The following is a 24,192-nucleotide window of genomic DNA, read 5'->3' as shown; positions in this document are numbered from 1 at the left end:
TATATTGGTAATGTTCAGGAAAACTTTTTCATTTTTATTTTATTATTTAATTATGGTAAATCATTTATTTACGTACGTCTACATTATATACAAAAACCGAAATTTTAAACAATGAAGTTTTTTTTAAGTCGGTTCAGAACCTCCAAAGTGAGATAAGAAAAAAATCATTTTTATGTTTTATAATTCACATCCGGTAGACTGAAAAATATATCATAACTAGTGTGTTAAGATAGGCTTGATTTATGACAAAAAAAGTCAAAATCCATTCTTTTAACAATCAGTTAGAGTAAGAATAAATGAAATACATACACATACATAGATGTGCGCACGCAAACTCGCACAAAAATGCAAACAATCAAACAAAAATCAATAATAATTTGATGATTATGAAGAATTAATATAAAAGCAATAAAGGATTAGGACACACACACACACACACACAGTTTTAAAAAAATATACTGATTTAATAAATTATATTAAGCATACCACTCTTCCGATTACCGTGGCAGTGTGGTAGCGTCTCGGCGTTTCATCTGGAGGTCCCGGATTCGAATACCGGTGAGGTGTAACATTTTGCTTATGCTAAAAATTTCCATTTTTACATTCCTTTGTAAACTTGTACGGTGAATCATTCATCAGTTGTAGAAAAAAGAACTGATTCAATCGAATCTCATTGAATTTCAATTAAAATTTTATCTTCCCGGTAATGTATTATCTATTACATATACAATTATTTATTATATATACAGAGTGTATCACGAATTTTTTCCGGGACTTTCACAACCTATTCTACTCGCGAAGATAATGGAAAAAATTCATAATAAAAATTTGTCCTAAAATGCTTCGTTTGCGAGTTACGTCGGATTTCAGCTATCCCGGTGAAATAATGTCACTGAAATTTTTAAAACGTTAATTAAGGGACAAAATTAGTGAATCGTTTTGTTTTTGACCGGAAAAATCGAATAAAATATATCCCAGAACCGTATCTGCAGTAGTAGTAGAAATCTAGTGTGAAATTCAATAAATCGGGGTAAAACCCCTGTTTTTAATGTTAGATGTACAATAACTTTGTTAAATAACTTTTAAACAAAACTTGTAGAGGATTTAATTCTAAACAAAATAGAAGAGCAAGTTGAATCAAACAAAGAAAACTTTTTCACGTCTCTTTCATTAGCCGTAAATCCCAAACGAAGTATTTTAGGACGAATGTTTAAATGAAATTTAAACGAGTAGATTATTTTCACGAGTAGAAAAGGTTATGAAAGGGCCCGGGAGAACTTTGTGATACAATCTGTGTAAATATATAGTAATTTTTATGAGGCTGTTATTCTTTCACGCAAAATCTACTCGTCCGATCGAGGTGATATTTTGTACTAAAATACGTTTTATAACCGAAAAGAATTTACGACTATTACCGTAACGAAATATTCCACTGTTTCATGACGGTAGTCGTTTAAATTGCTTGCGGTAACCACCGGATTATGTTCCTTTCCTATATTTAAATTTACCACGGCCAAACCGTTGATCGATCGAATTCTGACAGCATTTACAGTTTTTGAAATTAAATTTTCTACAAAAAAGGTCTCTCTCTATCTTTTGCGATACTATTTGGATTATCGGTAAATATACCTTAAAGGAGCGATGGTGTTCGTGTTCGATGTACATTCCTTTAGACTTGCCCTTTCGAATCCCGGTCAGGCATGGCATTTTCACACACGCTACAAATCATTCATCTCATCCTCTGAAGAATGCCTAACGGTGGATCCGGAGGTCTTTACATTCAAACACCTTCAGTTTTCAAATAAAGTCGGTTGCTTTATGCTCATGTAGAAACAACGTATATATGCATATTCCAGAGAGAAGAGCTGTAATTCTGTATGCAATTTCAGCGTTTAGATTATGATGTTTCAACATAATGTATCGAAAACTTTTTCGCAAAGAAAAAGAAAGAAAATTGGTCATTTTCTTGTGGTGTTTGTCGGATAACGCTATGAATCGTGCAGAGTACATTTTAACCCGTACGAAAGAGCTAAAAATAACGCTCAATTACAGTTATTTTTTTTAATAGCTTTCTTATGTTCGAAATCCTATTTAGATGACATTTAGTAACTGAAATCTGACAAACTTCCCGTTATCCAATCAAGATGAAATTTTGCACACACGTTTGGCATGAATGATAATATAATATACCATATTTAATATCGTTCTAAAACAAACATGTCGGACGTTTGTAAAAACATATTTATTTGTTTACTTACGGGTAACAAATCATATGTTTCGGTAACTAAGGGTGTGTTGTGGCAGCGAAACGATTTTGTTACGATTACAAAATGGATTTGTTACTACCAACTGTCGTTACTGATTTTTTACTGTAAGTTATCTGATTTTGTTACGACGACAAACCGATTTGTTGTAAGTAAATGAATTCTGTTACTATAACAAAATCATTTTTCTTCGTGTAGTGTAGATTCTCATGGGAACAAAAAGATGAAACTAGAGTACAAAACAAAAAAAAAACTGCAACACACCGTAAAATACGGTTGGAGAAATAGCATGAAAAGCGAGCGAATGAAAGCGAAAAGGTAAAACGGGCGAGATTTGACGAGTTGATTTTTAGCGGGCGAAAGTTGAGTTTTTATTTTATTTTTTTACGCGCCCGCTACTAGAGTAAGAAAGAATGAGAAAAAATGATAAACCGATGTGAATGAATCGATAGCATTTGAACGAACAAGCGAAGGCGGGAGACCAAAAAGTAAAAATAAATAAATAAAAAAATGGTATTCTTTTAAAGAAATTTCTCTAAATAGTAGGAAATAATTTTTCAGTAACTGTAATATAATCAAAGTAATTTTCAATATTTGTAAAAAGAAATCCATTGCGGCTCATAAAATTTTACTGAAGAATTGGAATAGGTGTTCTGCGAGGATTAATAAAGGTAAAAAATGCGAACGAACGTAAATTAAAATTATAAAACTAAGTAATATTTTATGAGCGCAAATTTTTACAAATGTACAAATATTTTCTAGTTTTTGGAGCAATTACGTTTTAAAAGAAACCCATTTTACAATTAAAACATTTTTTTTACGTAAATATATAAAAAATAAGATATAAACCCTTTTGGGGCATAACTATCTATATTCCTGCAGAAGTAATTTTTAAAATGTTATTAATATCTTTTTATGACAAATTTTACATACATGCGCGCGCGCGCACACACACACACACACACACATGTTAGGATTCAGGATGTAGCATATGTAAGCATTATTAGTGGTATATATTCCTTTTTTTTTTCTGTTTAGCCTCCGGTAACTACCGTTTAGATAATTGTTCAGAGGATGAATGAGGATGATATGTATGAGTGTAAATGAAGTGTAGTCTTGTACAGTCTCAGTTCAACCACTCCTGAGATGTGCGGTTAATTGAAACCCGACCCCCAAAGAACACCGGTATCCACGATCTAGTATTCAAATTCGTGTAAAAATAACTGGCTTTACAAGGACTTGAACGCTGGAACTCTCGACTTCCAAATCAGCTTATTTGGGAAGACGCGTTCACCACTAGACCAACCCGGTGGGCTGGTATGTATTCCTGGTTGAAGTCTTTGTTACGTGTTATTTTATTCAGTTTTAATTAAAAAATCACTGTTAGCATTTACACTTAACATTGGCTAATATAATATAATTCTGGAAGAATATTTATATTGAAATAATTATTTTATACATATAATAAAATGTTTGTTTTTTAAAAGAATATTTATCCTTAAGAAATAACTGTGTGTGTGTGTGTGTGTGTGTGTGTGTGTGCGTGTGTCTCTATCTCACTGCGCGCGCGGGTGTGTTACATGATAATTAGATGTACAGTTAAACCTGAAAAATATTCGACATAATATTGATATTGATATTTTTATTTGATGATGTATTTTAACAGTTTGTTAGTTATAAAGTTTAAGTTTGTGCAAATATCTTTTTAATAGCATTTTCCATTATCCATCATAATCACTTTCTCCGTTACTTTTACTATAGTTTTATCGGTGCTTTCTTGATGAGTATTTAAAATCATAATCCGTACATAGTTATTCCTAAAACAATATTACCCTAAAATATGTAATTGGTTTTTAACTGCAAGATAAAAATTATTAAAAAAACCAGACTACTCCTGATTGTACACATCTACCTAGAATAAACAACAAAAAATAGTCGAGCGAGTTTTTGTTTATTTTATCGGCATTTTTTTCAGATACATTAGTATAGTCAGCGATATGAAATTTAATATTACTTTTATGCGTTATCTTGTACTCGGGAGTTACCACCTCATACAGCCTACACAGGCACCGGACTACATCAAATATAGAAATAATATTAAATTCCACATCGCTAACTTACTATATCATGAAAAAAAGCTTGTAAGAAAAGAAAGAAAAACAAATATTTTTAAAAAAATTTTAATTATGTAGTAAAGAATTTCTTCATTTGCGCGCGGGGATGTGCGTGCGTGCGAACTCTTGCATTACTGATAAAGACATATACACATATAGTTTTATCCAGCTGTAACATTAGATTTTATTAAATAATAGAAAGCTTCATCAACAACCCCTTGTAAATAAATTTGTACCTTCAAAACTAGATTGAACTAACATACAATCTAGTTTTGAAGGTACAAATTTATTTACTGTAATACATAATTTGTGCTAGATTTTAAAAAATTCAGATTATAATAAAAGCGAAGTGTTTAAAAAAAAATTAAATATAAATAAAATAAATGTAATAATTAAATTTTTTATAATAATAAATGCTTTAATAGAAAAACAATACTTCGATTGTCAATGATAAAAAATAAAACAATAATTTATAAAATTGTATCGTTAATACGCTGTCAGAGGTAATTATTTTTTTGTTTAATTTTATTGGGATAACGCATAAGTAAAAACAACTTGTCACTCTGACGACTGCGAAGACGGTGCGGGGAGAGGGGGGAGATGAAACAAATGCAGCAGGTGGCTAACTTCACTCTGATTGGCTACCCTCGGACAGTACTGGTCACGCGATGGTACAACAATTCAAATTCAACCGTAAATGTGCGTACGTGTGTGTGTATTGCGGTCGAATAACAAAGTTAATATCCCTAATATATTTCTTATATAGACGTTCGATATAAATTAAATTAAATCAAGATTTGTCGATCAGTTTATATCTCTATTATTACATTTTATTTAAAATAATAATTAATCTCCCTTAATTTTAATAATTTTTTTAAAAATATTACGATTAAATTTATCAGTTTTGTAAAGTAATTTACAAAAAAAAAGATTCTAATATTACATAATAACAGATAAAAATTTTCCAGTTTTATTTACAATTCGACCTCGTAATCTTTATTAATGCTATTCCTAACACATATTAATACCTAATACATTTTTATATTTATTTATTTGTATGGGCAATAGACCCACATTCAGTTCGTCACTTACTTTTATTTCAAATTTTAATAAAGCGTATAAAAAAGCCAATTCTGACCGAAATTTGAACATAGAACTTTCTGTCTACCTGTACTACCTACAATTCTGGTGTCTTTTGCCAATGTTTTACATTACTATTATTTTTGTTTTTACTTTTTATTCTCGTAAATAGAAGTTTAAAATTATAATTTATCACCGATAAATTTCAAGCATTTTAAAATACGAAATTTAATATTCCAGAAACGAATAAAAGTGAAATACAAAATACCGTAAGAATTTGGTACGAAATTATATACTTATTTAGAGAATACGATTATCAAAATAAGAGTCGCTCTTGGAAAGTAATAAAACATCACAATCACTATCATCACCCCGTCTCTTAAACCTCACTCTGTCCCAGACAGCGCGAAAATTCTCTAACATTCTCTCTGTGGGTGCATGTGAGCGCGTTTTTACACATTAACCGTACTTTGCTTAACCCACGAGTACGGTACGTTTAGATTGTGCAAAAATTCTTTTTTCTATTTTATTTGGTTAATTATTTATCGGCCGATTAACCTAAAATTTATAAACAAGCGTGTAACTTTTGTTTATTTTTGGGGGATACTATGTAGCCGGTGTTAAATAGAAAATGCAGTACGTGATAAGAAAACAAAAATAATAACACTTATTTTAAGCTATATTAAAATAATATTAATATAAAGAAACTTACCTCGATTAATAATGAAGGTCATTAAACACCAAAACAAAATAAACAACGTATAAGAAATAGTTAAACAAGAATGACCGCAGACACGAGGATCCAAATTGAACTGCATATCACAGGCCATCTGTAATGTCGCTAGATTCCATAAGCTTTCGTTCTCTGCCACGCACGTTATTTCTCTGTCGCTTCAAACAACGTCCGAACAAATCTGCAAAATAAATTATGAAAATTGGCGCCCCAACTAAAATGTATTACCTACACTGTACTGTTTCTCCTCTCATAATAACAACCGACAGTATAGCATTAATGTTTTACAGATTTGAAAACTTTTAATTTTACAAAATAATAACTGTAATAAATAACTGTAATAATAACCAAATTTTCGCTTAAACCTATGTATACAAAGTTAACAAAGGAACGTAACCAACGTTAAACTGTAATGTTAAGGTTTTCAGTTATTTCCTTTTATTCGAACCCGGGACCTCCGGATAAAAGGCCCCGCAATTAGTCGAAAAATGTTTGAGATATGGATGTCCGAATAATCGACGTTTTAACAAACATTAATCTCAGATTATATTTAATTTGAATCACAATTTTGTAACAAGAAAATCTCTGATAATTCGAGTACTTAAACAAGCAATAGTTTATGTAAATTTTACGGATAAATAAAATATGTAAGTCCGGTTAACCAAGAGTCGGATGTATAAAATCAGTGATTATTTTACTAATTGTATTATAACAACATAAAAAAAATTTAAATAAACAAAAAAGTTATCAAGTATGATTTTTAAGTTTTTAACACTAATACATAAACGATAAATATCAAAGTTCATTGACCTTGTTGTCAAACAAAGAATTTAACACGATTTATTTTATTTATTTTTTTTTATTTTTTTTTTTTTTTTAATATATAAATATAAATAATAGTAAAATAATAATATGATTTATTATTAAATTTTAAAAAAAATAAATAATAAAAATTTTACGAAAAATATTAAAAATTATTTTTTTCATTCATCTTCCTTACTGGTTAGCTTGGAAGATATTCTATGTAAAAGTGTTGAATAACTCAAACGCAGTGATTTACCTGATGCCGATCTTGGCGGCCAAAGGGCCAGGGGGGAAGGAAAAGACAGGTAAATTGGCAACATAGCAGCACCTGTTGTAGTCACAATGTTAGAGCTGTGTTAATATAATACCACTCCGTATTAAGAATAGTATTAGAAGAGAAGAGAAGTAAGAGAGTGAGAGAGAGACCCTCTGTCTCGCTTCCTCTCCTACACTGATCCCCCTACCAACCCCTCTCTCAATTTCTCTCCATCGCCCTCGCACCCTCTCCCACCAAATCTCTCTCACACTACCCGCTCTGTCTCTCACTCGACCACTCTCTCTCCCAGTCACTCTCTCACTCTCCCCCTCCGTCAATCTCTCTCGCTGTATGCGGTGGGCTACTTAAACATGTTTGTATTTTTTCAATTTTCTCACTCAAAGTGCATTTTTACAAAAACTTTGTAATAAAAAAAATTGACCGTTAAGGTTTTTGCCGACGAGAAGAAAAGTTACAACGTCGTTTGTAGTAATAAAAAATTACGCGTATAGAATTTTATTTCGAAAATACGAGTACACCGTTAAATTATGTTACTTCAATTGTTTTTAAATTTCATCGCTCCTTTGATCAGCTAAACAAACATAGTTTTTTTTGTAATTTATTTATTTCGCGTCGTTTATTATTGTACGTAATGAATTAAATGAACTGTAACCTATAAGGAATGCCGAAATTCGAAACCAGGATTTTCGGTATATCAGTCGGTTAATTTACCAACCGATCGATCTGAGGGTCATTAAAACTTTCTTAAAAATAGTTTTCCTCTAAAAGAATGATCGACTATTTTGTGATTTTTTTTTTTTAATTTAGCTTAAAAAATATAAATTAAACACGGGAAATGTTAAATATAAAAATCTGTAATGAACTATTTGTTGTATATATCTCGTTGTACTGTTTACGAATAATTTCTGCTTTAAATATTATGTACGCATAATTATTAAGATGATACACGATTATACCGGGAGTCGAACTCATATTATAAAATATTGGTTGCCTTCTACAAACTCACTACCTATTTTTTTTTTCCTTTCTTACTTATATTATTAAATATATATATATGTTAAATAAAAACTACGCCGATAAATTTCTAAAAATATTTTTACAAATTTATTAAAACGATTATTTGTTACTTTCTTTCCTATCAAAAAATATTTTTTTTCAAATTTTTGTGTTATTCCCGAGACATTCATTTATGAATATTTAACGACATTAATTGAGATCGGTGAATAAACGGTAAGCTATTTAGGTGTCGAACCCAGGACTCCAGTAAATATATTCTTAAATATATTATTATATATTATTCTTATATATTATTTATTATATATTTATTTATATTTATTATATATTATTCTTAAATATATTCTCCGGTATATTCTTTATAACGATACAGATGCGAATTATTTTCTTAGCTTCATTCTCGTTACCCGACTTAAAACATAATATATTTAACACGAAATACATCTAATATATCACTCACGAAATACTCTTACAAACATATAACTTGTTTATTTTTTCGATACTGTTTAGCCGCTATTAAGAGATAAATAAACAAATTTATTATTATTAAATTTATTTTGTAAAATTAGACGAGAGTAAATTGGGTTCTAACATTTTTAATCTAATAAATAATTTGAATAACACATACACAGAATAAAACTGCCAATAATATTAAAAAAATAAATACAACTCACCTTAATCAGTAATAAGAAATATCTCAGTAAAAAGATGTAAATTGGATGACGTCAATATTAACTGGAAGCATTACGTATTCAGTCGGCTATCTACCGATAATTCCCGCCAATAACTAACCACAAAACAAAGCAACTCTGTGAATTTCTTTAGTTAGACTCATCTTCCCCCCACTACGGAATCGACGTCATCGAAAGACATCCGCTAGTTTAACAAAAAATTATAATGAAAAAAATATTATATCTAAAATTTGGTTCGCAAACTGTCATTCACCATCCATTACATGTCGTCTAATATTAAATTGTTTTTAAAATTGACTATCGGTCTTGCCCAACTTATAATTAGATAAAATATTAAAGAGAATAAATTTTCGCTTAAAACTATAAATGGACATATTACAACAACAGCCAACCGTACACAAAGGGGTTATAACGAGATTTTTACTTATTATTTAAATACGTATAATCAGTTTATATACGTAATCTAATCGTATATATGTCTATCGTATAATCGTAAAATATACGTATATATGTAATCAAGCTCAATATATAGTACATCCGGGCGATGATAACGTTCAACCGTTTTTCGCCCTCAAAAAAAAAAAATATATATATATACTACATGTAAATACGGACCCCCACGCGCGCGCACGTACAATTTTGTTATTAAATGTTACTATATTTTTTAAATATCATTCAGGAATTAAAAAAAAAATTGTATTATTAATCTTTTCTTTTTTAGATGTAACACGACCTACATGCTATTAGAGAAGAGGTAGCGCTGGCTACCTTACCTGCTAGACTAAAAGTTCCAGATTCGATCGATATCTGGAACTGCAGTTTTTTTTTGAGAAGATGAACAAAAGATTTGCTTCTTTTTGAGAAGACGAACAGTCATCTTCTCAAAAAGAAAAATAACAGAACCGCATCTTTTACGATGTAAATTATAGAAACCACGAACAGTACGCAAGGAGGTAATGAATGATTAGTATTATCTCTAAATTTCACGGTTCGGCCCGTCTACAATATCCAAATCGAATGGGTGTGTAAGAGCGTACACACACCCGTAGATCTATTTATTAGTTCACTTTATTATACGTATAAAGCCTAATTTTATTTTATTTAGATCTTTTAAAATATATTTCGTCGTTTTTAACTAATACCTGGCTCTCGATGAACGAAACAGTTTAATCCAAAAATTATATTGAAAGTTCTTTGAGTGACATGGAATTAAATTTTGTCGGATGTCGGATTTTTGTAATCTATTTTGTCACCTCCGTAATAGAACAACCGAATGATATACTGAGGGTTTTGGGTTCGATTCTTGGCTTGGACTTAAGCTCACATGTTTAATGCCTATATGGGTATTGCCAGTTAAAAGAACACTACTCGTAGTCTGAAGATCTAAGGTTTTTTCTCAGCTTGGAGAGGGTTTGCAGCAGCGTAATATGCTTATAATTAAAAAAAAAAAAAAAAAAAATTTATTCATAACGTTAAGACACTGTAGTTGATTGTTAGTTGCCGCACAGAATTACTTGCGTAATGCTTCTGTCTCAGATCGCTTATATTCATATAAATATTAGATACGGAATCGATTTATTCTTCCTACAGTTCAGATTTACTGACGTAAATCATCTGTAAATAAGTTCATAATAAAAATGTTAATAAGGAACCGATTGGATACGCTGGAGAGGTCTCAATTTACGCAGGTTAGTTTCTCAATTTAGACGTAACTTACAAATCTACATGCTAACCAGATTAAACCAGAAAAAACTGAAGATACTGGGTTCCGCTCTTTCAATTAGCGGTTTTTTATATTTTATTCTTAATCTGCACATAAAAATAATTCTTAAGGCGACAACAAATTCAAAAATCAATAAATAAATAAAAACCATCAAACGGTTTAAATAAAAACCAGCAAACGTAAAGCGAAAAGTTGCGTGTCTTATTTTATATTTTTGACTTCATTTAATTTAATTGTTTTATAAGATAACTCAATTCTCTATCGCGTAAGGGATTTATTTATTAAAGCGCGTCAGACTGTTAACCTTGAACCTTTGTAGTCGGCTGGAGTGAGTAATATTACATAACTGTGTTCAACAACGGGCGCTGGCCAGACAGCGCGGGAAGGAACTTGTGATCTTAATACGCATTATTAAAACAAATATTCATAATCTATTTTATATGATACGTAGTTTGTTTATTTTGTATAAATAAGGAAAGGAAAAATACGATTTTCGAGTTTAATATCGCACTCAATAGTCTCTAAAGGGAGGTTAATAAAATCTTGTGTGTGTGTGTGCGCGCGTGCATGTGTGTGTTTTAAACGATGGCAGATTGTCATATGTACGTAATCTTTTTACTACAGAATAAATTAAATATAGATAGGTTTTATTCGTTGAAAAATTTAACGTTTTGTTTTTGAAATAACAAACCTTGAAGAGGTTTCAGAACCGTCTAATTTAGCTCCCGATTCATCGAGGATATTTACTAATGATATGAAACTTTATATATTTTTAAATACGGTTATAAAGAGTTCCTAGACTGTAAAATCAGTAAACGTTACTTAATTCCGATCACAGATGGCAGTTAACAGGTTGGAAAGTAACATAGTTAAATAAACCCGATTACTTTTTTATAGTCAAAATTTCTTTTTCTCAGAAAACCATTGAAATTCACCTAAGATAATGCGATTCTAATTGAAAATAAGAATTAAAGCAAACCAAATCGAATGTCTGTAAGAAATCAATCCGTTTGTTTTTTTTTTTTGTGAAAAAATTATTAATTACATTTAAAAAATACATTTTTAAATATATTATATTAAAAAAAGTTTAAAAATATTTTAATATAAAAACATTAATTAGAAAATTAAAATTAATTATGCAGATTAATAAGAAAATAATAGTAAAAAAAACCTAACAGAATAAAATAAAAAGATGGGTCTGAACTACGGATAGAGCGGAGAAAAAAATTTACTAACTGCGGTAACTTGTACGTGTTGGTGTATGTAAAAGGGAGTGTACAGATAGAATTGATCAGGAAGCGTAACTGCTGTGACTGTATCCGACTATTTCGTCCTTCAACTTGGTTCGGCTACAATTAGTCAAAACAACTGCGTGTGTCAAAATATTTATTACGTTCATGAAAAATTATATTTGTTTATATTATTTATTAGCTGCTTCCATAATATACAGCGATGTAGTAAAAATAAAGAAAACTTAGATTGTAATATTATCTAATATTTTCTTTCTGATAACTTATTAATCTAATATAAGTAGTATTAACGAACGATTAACGTTGTCATGTACAATAAATGATATTTATTTCTTTCCGATCTAATGGTGTTTTTAAAACCGTATCAAATTTTGTTTACTTATACGTTATTTGTTTTCAGTATATATAGTAGTGTTTTACACGAATATAAACGACCATTTAGAGAAGAATTCTACATGTAAATTAGGTAAGTTCTTTCAATAAAATATTTTGTAATAAGCAAAATAGTACACAAATAATGTGATTAATTACAAAAGGTTAACTCATTAGCAGGAATTATGGGAATTTAATGAATTGTTTGGCAAAAATGATTATTTTTAGCTTAGCGAAATATATTTTTATTCTTGTTATTTTAATTTAAATTAAATATGAGATATTTAAAAAAGCCAAATTATTACCCAGAATCAAACCCGAGACCGGCAGATTTAGAAGCCGACGTACTAACAACTATATGACTGATCGATGTTACTTTATAAATAACAGTTAGTCATAAAAAGTATAAATCCAAACGTATATTAACAGTTGCGAAGTCTTATGGTTTAAAGAAAAAATTAACAAGATGTAGACATCTTGTCAATGTGCCTATTTATACAGATTATTACGCACTTACTAGTCTCACAACAGTCTTAGTTTTTAATATGATAGAATGTTATAAACTTATTTATAAAATAAAATTGCGTTTAAGAATAAAACAGTTACTCAAAACGTTTAATTAACTCGGATTATATTTAAGTTTATAATAATAAAAATAACAAACGGCCAGATAAATGAAATAATGTTGCCTTAGATGTAATAAACAACCCACATTTGTATAATTCTTTTATATTTATAAGAACAAAATATATAACGTTATACTTGATGAACACGCATCAAGTAAACCGTTTGTCGACGTCGAATAACTGCATTTCGTCCGAAAGTTCCCGAGTTTGAATCTCACATACGATCGGCATTTATAATTTAATATAAATTATATTATAATAGACTCGTGTAATTAGTTATTAAAATATGATTTACATTGCAGCGTGAAAGGCACGAGTTAGTAGCGAAGAAGTTCCTCAGAGGGCGCGAGAATTTTCTAACCGCGCGCGCGCGTGTGAGTGAGTGAGGGGGAGTGAATGAGTGAGAGAAATCGTGTGAGGGGGAGTGTTGCGCGCGCGGGTGTGTGTGTGTTGGTGTTGATAGAAAAGAGAAATCATTAATTTCTTACCGAAGAAGAGGTATTGTAGAAATAATTTATTTATAAGACCTAACTTCTCAAGAAGACTGAAAAATGTCCAACCTCCGGCATATTTATTCCTTATAATTCTCTTAAATATTATAAGAAAACAATTAAAGAAATAAATATACCAAATCAAACTTAATTCTAATTTTTATTATATTTTTTATGTACTATCCACTGATTCTATGAAATAAAATTATTTCATAAAGTAACAAAAATTATTTCTCACTTTGAAGGGAGAGTAATCCCATCTACATTTTTTTAAACGTTCATCACCGCATCGAATTTGTAATGTTAATGTTATTACAACTTTTAATTGAGAAAATATCTTATAATAAATTATGGAAAATATTAAAAAAATAATAATTTTATAAAATGTAATCTTTCTCTCTATGTATATATATATAAAATCATTCTGTATACAGAATGATTCAGGAGGAAAAGTACATAATTTGGAAACTGATTCTAGAGCTTAAGATAGGGAAAAAAGTTAATACAAACTCATGTCCGAAAAGGCTTTGTTATTAATTTACGTCTACCTAATTGCTAACGAGTGAGGAATGAAGCCGTTTTCCGTTACACACTTCATTTAGCTAAATAGTACACGTTTTTGCCTAACAATGTACTAACTTACTGAAATGGAAATGGTGTTCAGTAGTACAAATGATATTTTCATTTCTTTCACAACAGGTAAGGTTATATATGCACCATTACTATCAGAGAGAGACAGAAGTTCTTATTAGTGCCATCTATGCCACAGACGGTTAAAATTTATCACAATCATAAGAAAAAATGCAACTAATTAATGTCCTCTTTCTTCAGGAAACGATGTGTTATATACAGTCTCCAGTCTGTGTCGAATGTATAGTAATTAGGCCTGTTGAGTTATTCTACCAAAAGATTATTTCTTTCTTAAACAGCACTTTTACAAAATTAATAACAAATGATATATTTTAATCTTTTTTTTTTCATAAAATGAACAACAATTTTGTATAAAAAATCGAACTAGAGAGTTCGATTAAAGATTATACATTTTAAGTATGTAAAATTACAATGAATTACTTGTAAAATGCATGTTATTTTTATGAGCAATTCCAGCATAGACTTTTCTTTACATTTTTTACTCATAAATTATTTTATGAATGAAAGAAAAAATCAAGGAAATGTGCAAAAGAGGTTTGACATTTGCTCCAGTAGTAACAGACGAATAAAAATGTACCGCTGCTTCTCTACGTTTTAAGTATTGTATTGGGTTACATGAAAATAGTCTAGTTTCATTAAGGTAGATTTGTTATTTTTTTTAGTAGTACCTTTTTAAATAAAAAGTGAAAATAAATTAAAATATCTAAAAAAAATAATTTTTGTAGTCAATCGTACAATTAAATTATAAAAATGTAGAGGCATGAATGTGACATTTTTTAATAAATTATTTTTCTAGGTTAGAAACTCAATATTATTTTATAAACTAAAAATATTGCTTGGAAATTGAAATCAGTAAAACTAAAAATGAATTTAATTTATCATCTCATCGATGGCAAAGGCGTACTTGTCGATATAAAATCGAAGATCCGAGGGTCGATTCTCGGCTTGGGTACCGGAAAGTGTGTAACGGATTGGTGTCCGACTGACGACTTAAGACCAAAGATTTTTAAATTATCTAAAATATTAATTTTATACTAAAATTAATATTAACATATTAACCGTACTTTCCTTACCTCCGTATATAGTACTTTTAGAGTGTGGAATAAATTTGACTTCCTAGTTAATTATTTATTGCCCGATTAACCTTTAACCCCTTTAACAAAAACGGTTATGCTGTGTTTTTGCGTAGATAAGACATTAGTCATAACAACGATTAGTATTAAATTAGTCTTTACAAATAAAATTTATATGTTTCTAAATAAAATGTTTTTATTATGTTTACAAATTGTATAATCTTATAATCTGTATAGCTTATGTAATCTGTGCGTTTTAGACATATTTTCGAATCCCTATTGAAATGGAAAGCATTAATGAAAATAATATTTTTAATGGCCGGTTTTTGGCTATTGATAATTACTACTCGAACCTAGACGAATTTTCGCAAGATTACTCTTGTTTATCGAAACTGAGTATACTTCATTTAAATATTAGGACTATTCGCGGTCATCGGGATGAATTCTTGATTCACCTAGGTAATAGTAACGTAGATTTGATAGTTCTCACGGAAATAAACATTACGGATAATGAAATAAGTTTAATTAATTTTTATCAGATTAATGGCTATGACTCCTATCACTGTGTCCGGAATATTAGGTCTGGTGGTGGTATTTTAATTCTTTGTCGTAGCACACTCAGTGCTGAAAGAATAATGTTGCATTTGACTGTCTCAAGTTGTGAACTATTATGCATTCAGGTTTCAGTGAAATTGGGCGTTAAGACCGATGATTTTACGATAATATGCTTTTACAGACCGCCAGATTTAAATGTTCATGAATTTTTACATGATCTTGAAAATATTCTTCATAATTGTAATAATAATAATGCGGTCTTAATCGGAGATATGAACATTGAACTTACTAAGGAAAATACTGTAGTTAGTTACTATCAAACCTTATTACATACAACGGGATTCATGTGTTGCATATCTGATATAACGAGGGAGGAAATAAGAGATGGGGTAATTGTTAGATCTTGTATAGATCACATTTTTATTAGAGGCTTTCCTGATACGTTTTTTCTGGAGTAATTGAAACTAAAATTTCTGATCGCTATGTGACAATAGCAGATCTGTTGTACAAGAATTCATCCCGACGATCGATGGATGACAGTCTTGGTTCATTTTACTTAGATAATGCCTTAATTAGATATAAGTTAGATAGCATAAATTATGACACCTTAGGTAATAAGATGGATAATAATCCATCTGCATATGAGAAATTCGTTGATATAATTAATTCTGTGTATAACAGTTCTTTAGTTCGCAGAAATACTGATAGGATTAAAATTCAAAGTAGAAAAAAACTATGGATGACGGATGACATTCTAAATAAAATAAAGTATAGAGACAAACTGTTCAAAAAATGGAAAAAAGCACCAGCTAACCTGGAAATTCGAAAAGATTACATATTATATAGAAATAAAATTAATATTGAAATACGAAAAGCGAAGGAGAAGTATTTTAATGATAAATTTAAAAATTTTCAAAAGAATGATTTAAGGGTAATTTTTGTTGAAAAATTAAACTCAAAAATCAAAAATTGCAAAAAAACCAAATAAGCAAATAATGTACCGTATAAAAAAAAATGATATTAAAAAAGAAAAAGGAAAAAAACAATGGATTTTTATACTCAAGCAAGATGCCTGATTAAAGGATTACTTTGATGAAGTAAATTAAGTGAAACCTCACTCATGCTAAATTGTAAAATCCAGAATTAAACTGAAACTGAAGAAATCAAAATTCTTAATGCATCACACATCCTTTTACAAAAAGATAAGCTAAATTAAGCTTATGGGTTCATACCCCATCGATGAATAAATTCTCTTTTTAATTAAAATAAATTTATCAAAAACAATATTTATCACAACAATAACCATAAGAATTATCATAACAATATCCTCCAACAGAATAATATTCTCATGAATATCTATAGAAATTAATTTAATTTCTTTTCTACCCCTTTTAAAAAAAAGAAATAAAATAAATGAACAATCTATAAAATATTTAATTATTCAAAGAATATCCTCATCAATTATAATAACCTCAATAATTACTAATGCTATCATTAACTGCCCCATTAATGAAAGAATTTTAATAATAATGAGAATTTTAATAAAAATAGGTATAATCCCATTTCACCTATGAGTACCAAGAATTATACAAATAATAAGATGAGAAATATGTATAATAATGATAACTATACAAAAAATCATTCCCACAATTATTGCAACCCAAATAACCAGAATTAAACTAATAATAATATCAATAATTATGGCACCAATCTCAGGAATAAAACAAACATCACTAAAAAAATTAATAGCATACTCATCAATCTCAAATTCACCAGTAATAATCTTTTCATTAATAATTTCAAAACAACAATTTATTCTTCTATTAATTATATACACCATAATCAACTTAACTATAATAAACACGTTCAAAAAAATAATATCAATTTTTTAAACCAAATCAATACTCAAACAAATTTAACAAAAACATCCCTAATAATTTCATCATTATCAATAAGAGGTATACCTCCAACTACAGGATTTTTAATAAAATGAATAATTATAAAATCAACAATTTGTATAGCACCAACAATTCCATTAATTATACTAATTTCATCAATTATATCAACATTCATATACTTAAACATAATAATCCCTACAATAACCAAATCAAATAAATAAAAAATAAAAAAAAAAGAATCAATTATCCCGATTATCTTAAATTTAATAGGAATTTCAATAATAATAATTTTTAAATTAAACTAAAAGAAGGATTTAAGTTAAAAAAACTATTAACCTTCAAAGTTAAAATTATTATTATAAATAAGCCTTAGCAAGTAATGCACCTCTATATTTGCAATATAGAATCATAATTGAATACAAGACAAATAATGAGAGGTTTAAAACCTTAAATAAATTTACAATCTATCACCTAAATCAGCCATCCCATTCTTCATGAATAAATGAATATTTTCAACAAATCATAAAGATATCGGAACTCTTTATTTTATTTTTGGGCTCTGAGCTAGACTACTTGGAACAATAAGAAGAATAATTATCCGATTAGAACTAATACAACCAGCATCAATAATTAAAAATGACCAAATCTATAATACCATCGTAACATCACATGCATTCATTATTATTTTCTTTATGGTTATACCAATTATAATTGGAGGATTTGGAAACTGACTAGTTCCTATAATAATTGTTGCACCAGACATGGCATTCCCACGAATAAATAACATAAGATTTTGATTACTACCACCATCAATCTCACTTTTAATTGCAAGATCAATTGTAGGGTCAGGATCAGGAACAGGATGAACTGTTTACCCCCCTCTCTCAGCCCAAATTGCACATTCAGGACCTTCAGTAGACCTAACTATTTTTTCTCTTCACATTGTAGGATTAAGATCAATCATAGGAGCAATTAATTTTATTTCAACAACAATAAATATACGACCAAAAGGAATAACTATAGAAAAAATACCCCTTTTCTGTTGATCAGTCCTAATTACAGCAGTTTTGCTACTAGTATCATTACCAGTATTAGCTGGAGCAATCACAATACTATTAACAGATCGAAACTTTAATACTTCATTTTTTGACCCCACAGGAGGGGGAGACCCAATTTTGTATCAACACTTATTCTGATTCTTTGGACATCCAGAAGTATATATTTTAATTTTACCAGGATTCAGATTAATCTCACATATTATTACAAACGAAAGAGGAAAAATAATAACATTTGGTCATCTAGGAATAATTTATGCAATATTAGCAATTGGTATTTTAGGATTTATTGTATGAGCACACCACATATTTACTGTAGGTATAGATATTGACACACGAGCATACTTTACCTCTGCAACTATAATTATTGCAGTACCAACAGGAATTAAAATCTTTAGATGAATGGCCACTAAACAAGGAATAACAAAAAAAAAAATCACCCCAAATAATTTGATCTATAGGATTCGTATTCCTATTCACTATTGGAGGATTAACAGGAGTAATTCTAGCCAACTCTTCAATTGATGTAATTTTACACGATACATACTATGTTGTAGCCTATTTTCATTACGTATTATCAATAGGAGCAGTATTCGCCATTATAGCAAGAATCATTCACTGATTTCCACTAATAACAGGTATAAGAATAAATAAAAAATGATTAAAAATTCAATTTTCAACCATATTTTTAGGAGTAAACCTAACATTCTTCCCACAACACTTTTTAGACCTAGCGGGAATACCACGACGATATTCAGATTACCCAGACAATTACATGACATGAAACACAATTTCATCAATGGGATCATTAATTTCAATAATCAGAATTATAATATTCATATTCATCATATGAGAAGCCATAGCATTTAAACGAATTACAATCTTTAAAAACAATAAATCATCCTCAATTGAATGATTTTCAATTACACCACCCCCTGAACACTCTTTTAATGAACTACCACTAGTATCTAAGCCATTCTAAGAGTGGCAGAAAATTGCCATGAACTTAAAATTCATTAATAAATTAAAAAAATTTCCTTAGAAATATCATCATGAATAAAATTTAACATAATAAATAGAGCCAGACCAATTATAGAACAACTATTAAATTTCCATGATCACACTATAATAATTCTATTATCTATTACAGTAACAGTAACAATTATAATAGCAACAATAACAAAAAATAAATTATCAAATAATATATTAACAGAAAATCAAATAATAGAAACAATCTGAACAACAATACCAGCAATTATTTTAATTTTTATTGCTATTCCATCAATTAAAACCTTATACCTAATAGAAGAAGTAATTAAACCATCAATTACTATTAAAACAATTGGACATCAATGATACTGATCTTATGAATATTCAGACTCTAAAAAAATAGAATTTGAATCATATATAAAACCACAAAATGACTTATCATCATTTCGACTAATTGAAGTAGATAACCGAATAATTATCCCATTCTCAACACAAATTCGAATAATTGTATCATCATCTGACGTAATCCACTCTTGAACAATTCCATCAATATGAGTAAAAATAGACGCAATCCCAGGACGACTTAACCAAATCAGCCTAATAACTAAAAACCCAGGAGTATTTTTTGGACAATGCTAAGAAATCTGTGGAATAAATCACAGATTTATACCAATCACTATAGAAAGAATTAATATAAAATCATTCATTAAATGAATAAAAACATAAAATTAATAAACATTAAGTTACTGAAAGAAAGTAATGGTCTCTTAAACCAAAATATAGTAAACATCGAATACTCTTAATGAAAGAAGCTAGTTTAAAAAAAACATTTAACTGTCAAATAAAAAATACATTTTATGTGCATCTTGATTCCACAAATATCTCCTATTATATGAAACATCATATTAATAATAACAACAGCCACAATCATAATAAACATAACAAAATTATTCTTTATAACTAACCTAAATACAAATAAAAAAAATAAAAATAAAAAAAAATAAAATTTAATATTAACTGAAAATGATAACTAGACTATTCTCAACATTTGATCCAATAACTAAACTTTTACAAAGAAATTGAATAATTATAATAATAACAACAATAATTCTACCAAAATGATACTGAACCAAAAAATCTCGAATAAATATAATAATAAAAATAATAGAAAAAAAACTAATAAATGAATTTAAATTAATAACTCACCAAAAAGAAATTTTAATCATAGTAATATCAATCTTTATATTTGGTTAATATAACTAACACTTATTATTATTAAGAAACTGTAGTATTAAAATTGAACTCTATAACAGAGTCTAAAAAATATATTTTATAAGAACAATATATATTCCTGGGAATTAGGAAACCTAATTCCCAGGCAGATGTAACACCATTCATCATGTGGATAGAATTCCATTAATGAAAACAACAGTATTTCTGTTGCCCACAAACCAAAATTTCTGGGTGTTTTATTATATAACAAGTTCTCATGAGATGATCAATATGATTTCATTGTAACAAAATCAAGCTGTACTGTTTTGCTCTGAAGCACCATAATAAAATGCTAAGCTTGTCATCATTATTTATTACGCCTACATAATCATGTTAACCTATATTTACAAAATTAAACGTATTAACAACATACCCTTGTGTTTATATTTATGAATGTGCAATCTTTGCAAAACAGAATAGTTGCTTCTTCTTAAAAAATTACACTATCCACAGTTCCATTGTCTTTTAAACAATGACAATGGAACAGTTTTTGTAAAATCAACACAATACTTTGGCTTGTAAGACAGGGCTTTATTATGCTACCATACCCATTTTTAATAAATTGCCAAACCATTTGAAAAAATAGAATTTTCTTCTTCTTTTACTTAATAAAACTTATATTTTTTATTTACACCTTTCACACACATTTACTTTTGCCTCTTCCCCCACCAGTATGTATATGTATATTTTACATATATATATAAAATTCTATTTTGCTATATATATAAAAAAAGAAAATTCTATTTTATTAAGTAATAATAAGGATCGCATAAAACATGCAATTAAAAACAATATCTTTAGTATTCAAGTTGATTGCTTTTTGCATTCACATACTACTGTAGTCAAGATTTTACATTGAGCATACTTTGTTTTCATTCATTTCTTGGTGTGCTTCTTTAATAACTGAATCATATCGTCAGCAGTTCATTGTTTTCTTGAAAATACTTTATCTTTAATAACCCTCCCAAAAAAAGAAATCCATCATTAAGGTAGGAGATCTTTGTGACTGACAAGTGACCCTTGTTGACCTCTCCATCTGTAGGAAATTGTCGGTATATATATAAATATATATAAAATTCTATTTTGCTACATACAAATTTAATTTAATATTTACTTTGTATTGGGTAATGGATTTTTTCTTGATTCTGCATTGATATTTTACTGCAGATAGTTTTTTATATTTATGTTATTTACACTACAGAATTAAAAATGAATATAAAATAAAAAACCCCAAAACTTATGTAAAATAGTTGTATCCCACTGTTCAGAATATTCTAGGAACAGTAACAAATAATAAGGTTAAATTTAGCAGCATATCATAAAAAAAAACTTTGATACCAAATGTTTTGAATAGGCAACCCAAAAATAATAGATTGAAATAGAGAAATGAATTACAAAAATGTACAGTCAACATTCCCATATACAAATTCAGAAGACAAATTAATTAACAAAAAATATACAAAGAAAAATATTCATTTTTAATAAAATGTTTTTGAGTAAATTTTTAACTGTGCAGCATTTTTTTACTTGAAGAAATTTTTGTGTTTCTAAGCAAATTGTTCAGTTTTGTCATTTTAAAAGCGATAAATTAATAGTTAATGAAGTATATTAATGGTGATTTATAATACTAAATGTGAGACATTACATGAAATGCATTTTTAATATTTAAATTTTAAATAGTATAATACACAATCGTTTTAATTATTTTTCAGACAATTTACATTTTATCCATTATCTTTGCATCAATCTATAACTCATTAGAAGAATAAAGGGAGATGGTGACCTAGAGAACAGCTCCAACCATACCTCAAACACTTACTATATCTAGTCTTAAGATTATATACAAAACAGTAATCACCTTGTACTTGCCATGTTACACTATGCAGGTTGGTTACAGATACTGTTTGGCTTGCCAGATATACACCATAATTTCATTTTCATAGGTTAGGAAGAACATGAATAGATCCAGTAAGACCATCAATGGGATTTCCAATTGGTTGAAAATGAATTAGATGATTTATTGTTGTGATGTAAAATTTCAAAATTTATGAAATCCACAGGCAGGGTGCTTTGATATCACAAAGTAGTACGATTTTTTGAAGAACAAATTAATCGCAATTGGTTAGGTAAGATTGCTTTATTTTCTGAAATCTATATTTTTCTTACAAAGCAAGATTTTTAGTTAGCATTTTCTGATATTAAGTGGTATTTACAATATTGATTTAACCCTGGGAATTTGTTTTTACTGCCTGAGCAAAGCTTTCAATTTGGTAGAGCATACAATTTTATTAATTAAAAAACTTGAACACTGTGGTTTCTCGCTCTTCTGGGATCAATCTATTTTGGAAAATCGGAAACTGTTAGGCAAAATTAGATTTAAGAATGATAACATTTTGATGGCTGCCTCAAAGTTAAAATGAGGAAAAGCGTCCTCTTTTATAAAGTAATTTATCTTAAAATTTAAATAAAGAAAGGGTTACGGTAATAACATAAATCTAAAAAATTTTTATCCCAGGAACTTATTGTTTATTTAAGTTGCCGAGCTGTCAAGTAAAACTCATCCTGTAACATAACCCCGATGCTGTATAACCTCTTAACCTTAAAGTGAGAAGTAGGAAATTGCAGAAATCAAAAATCTAATACAGAATAACCTAATTAATAATCAATATTGCCATATATATATTTATTTTCCTTCTAAAATTTCTACGGAGAAAACAATCGGTCTTGAAAAGATAAAATTAACTATTTTATGAAATAAAGTCCAGTTTACATTAAACGTGCCTTAACGGAACTACAGTATATGACACTTACTTCTTCATTACCTAAAACTCTCTTTGCAGATTGCTTAAAAACATTTACAAGACGGCTACCTAAAGACAACATTTTTCCATGAAATTCACAATCTTACAAATACAGTATCTGTTAACTAATTATGGGAAATTCGTGAACGAGTCGTTCCTTCGATTAGATTCTCTATTCTGAACGAAATAATCGAGATACGATTCTCAACAATCAACTGAATAGACGATGGGAAACCAAATCCTTCTCAGTTTCGATTCGATTCATAGCAACCTTTCTTATGCTTATTTTGAGGTGAGGATCCTCTTACCATACCAAATTCTAGCTCGCTTTGTTTACTTTATATCCTTTCACATGACTTATAACTTATTGCATCACCACTACTAATGTTTATTAAACATTCGGCAAATTTATCACTGCTTGATAAGATATTTTCATTAATTGTGCTATTTAACTGAA

The 24,192-nt window shown here is 28.8% G+C and overlaps 1 protein-coding gene and 1 pseudogene across 8 annotated transcripts in view; both read left to right on the top strand.

The window, feature by feature from the left end:
- Positions 1-11,913: 11,913 nt before the first annotated feature.
- LOC142332405 (sodium leak channel NALCN-like) overlaps positions 11,914-24,192 on the top strand; it is a 70,885-nt gene continuing 58,606 nt past the window's right edge. For 3 of the 8 annotated variants that reach the window (XM_075378839.1, XM_075378834.1, XM_075378838.1), the window contains exons 1-2: positions 11,915-12,417; positions 22,878-23,060. The gene's annotated coding sequence lies outside the window, so the exon portion shown is untranslated. Of the gene's footprint in view, positions 12,418-22,877; positions 23,061-24,192 lie in introns of all 8 variants that reach the window. The other 5 variants (XM_075378836.1, XM_075378835.1, XM_075378840.1 and 2 more) reach the window with 4 other exon arrangements.
- On the top strand, positions 18,127-19,144 carry LOC142331958 (cytochrome c oxidase subunit 1-like; annotated as a pseudogene).

The sequence above is a fragment of the Lycorma delicatula genome, chromosome 11, assembly GCF_047948215.1.
Source record: "Lycorma delicatula isolate Av1 chromosome 11, ASM4794821v1, whole genome shotgun sequence".
Classification (NCBI taxonomy): Eukaryota; Metazoa; Arthropoda; class Insecta; order Hemiptera; family Fulgoridae; genus Lycorma; species Lycorma delicatula.
The sequence above is the reverse complement of the archived record's forward strand: the minus strand, read 5'-3'. Positions and strand labels throughout refer to the sequence as shown.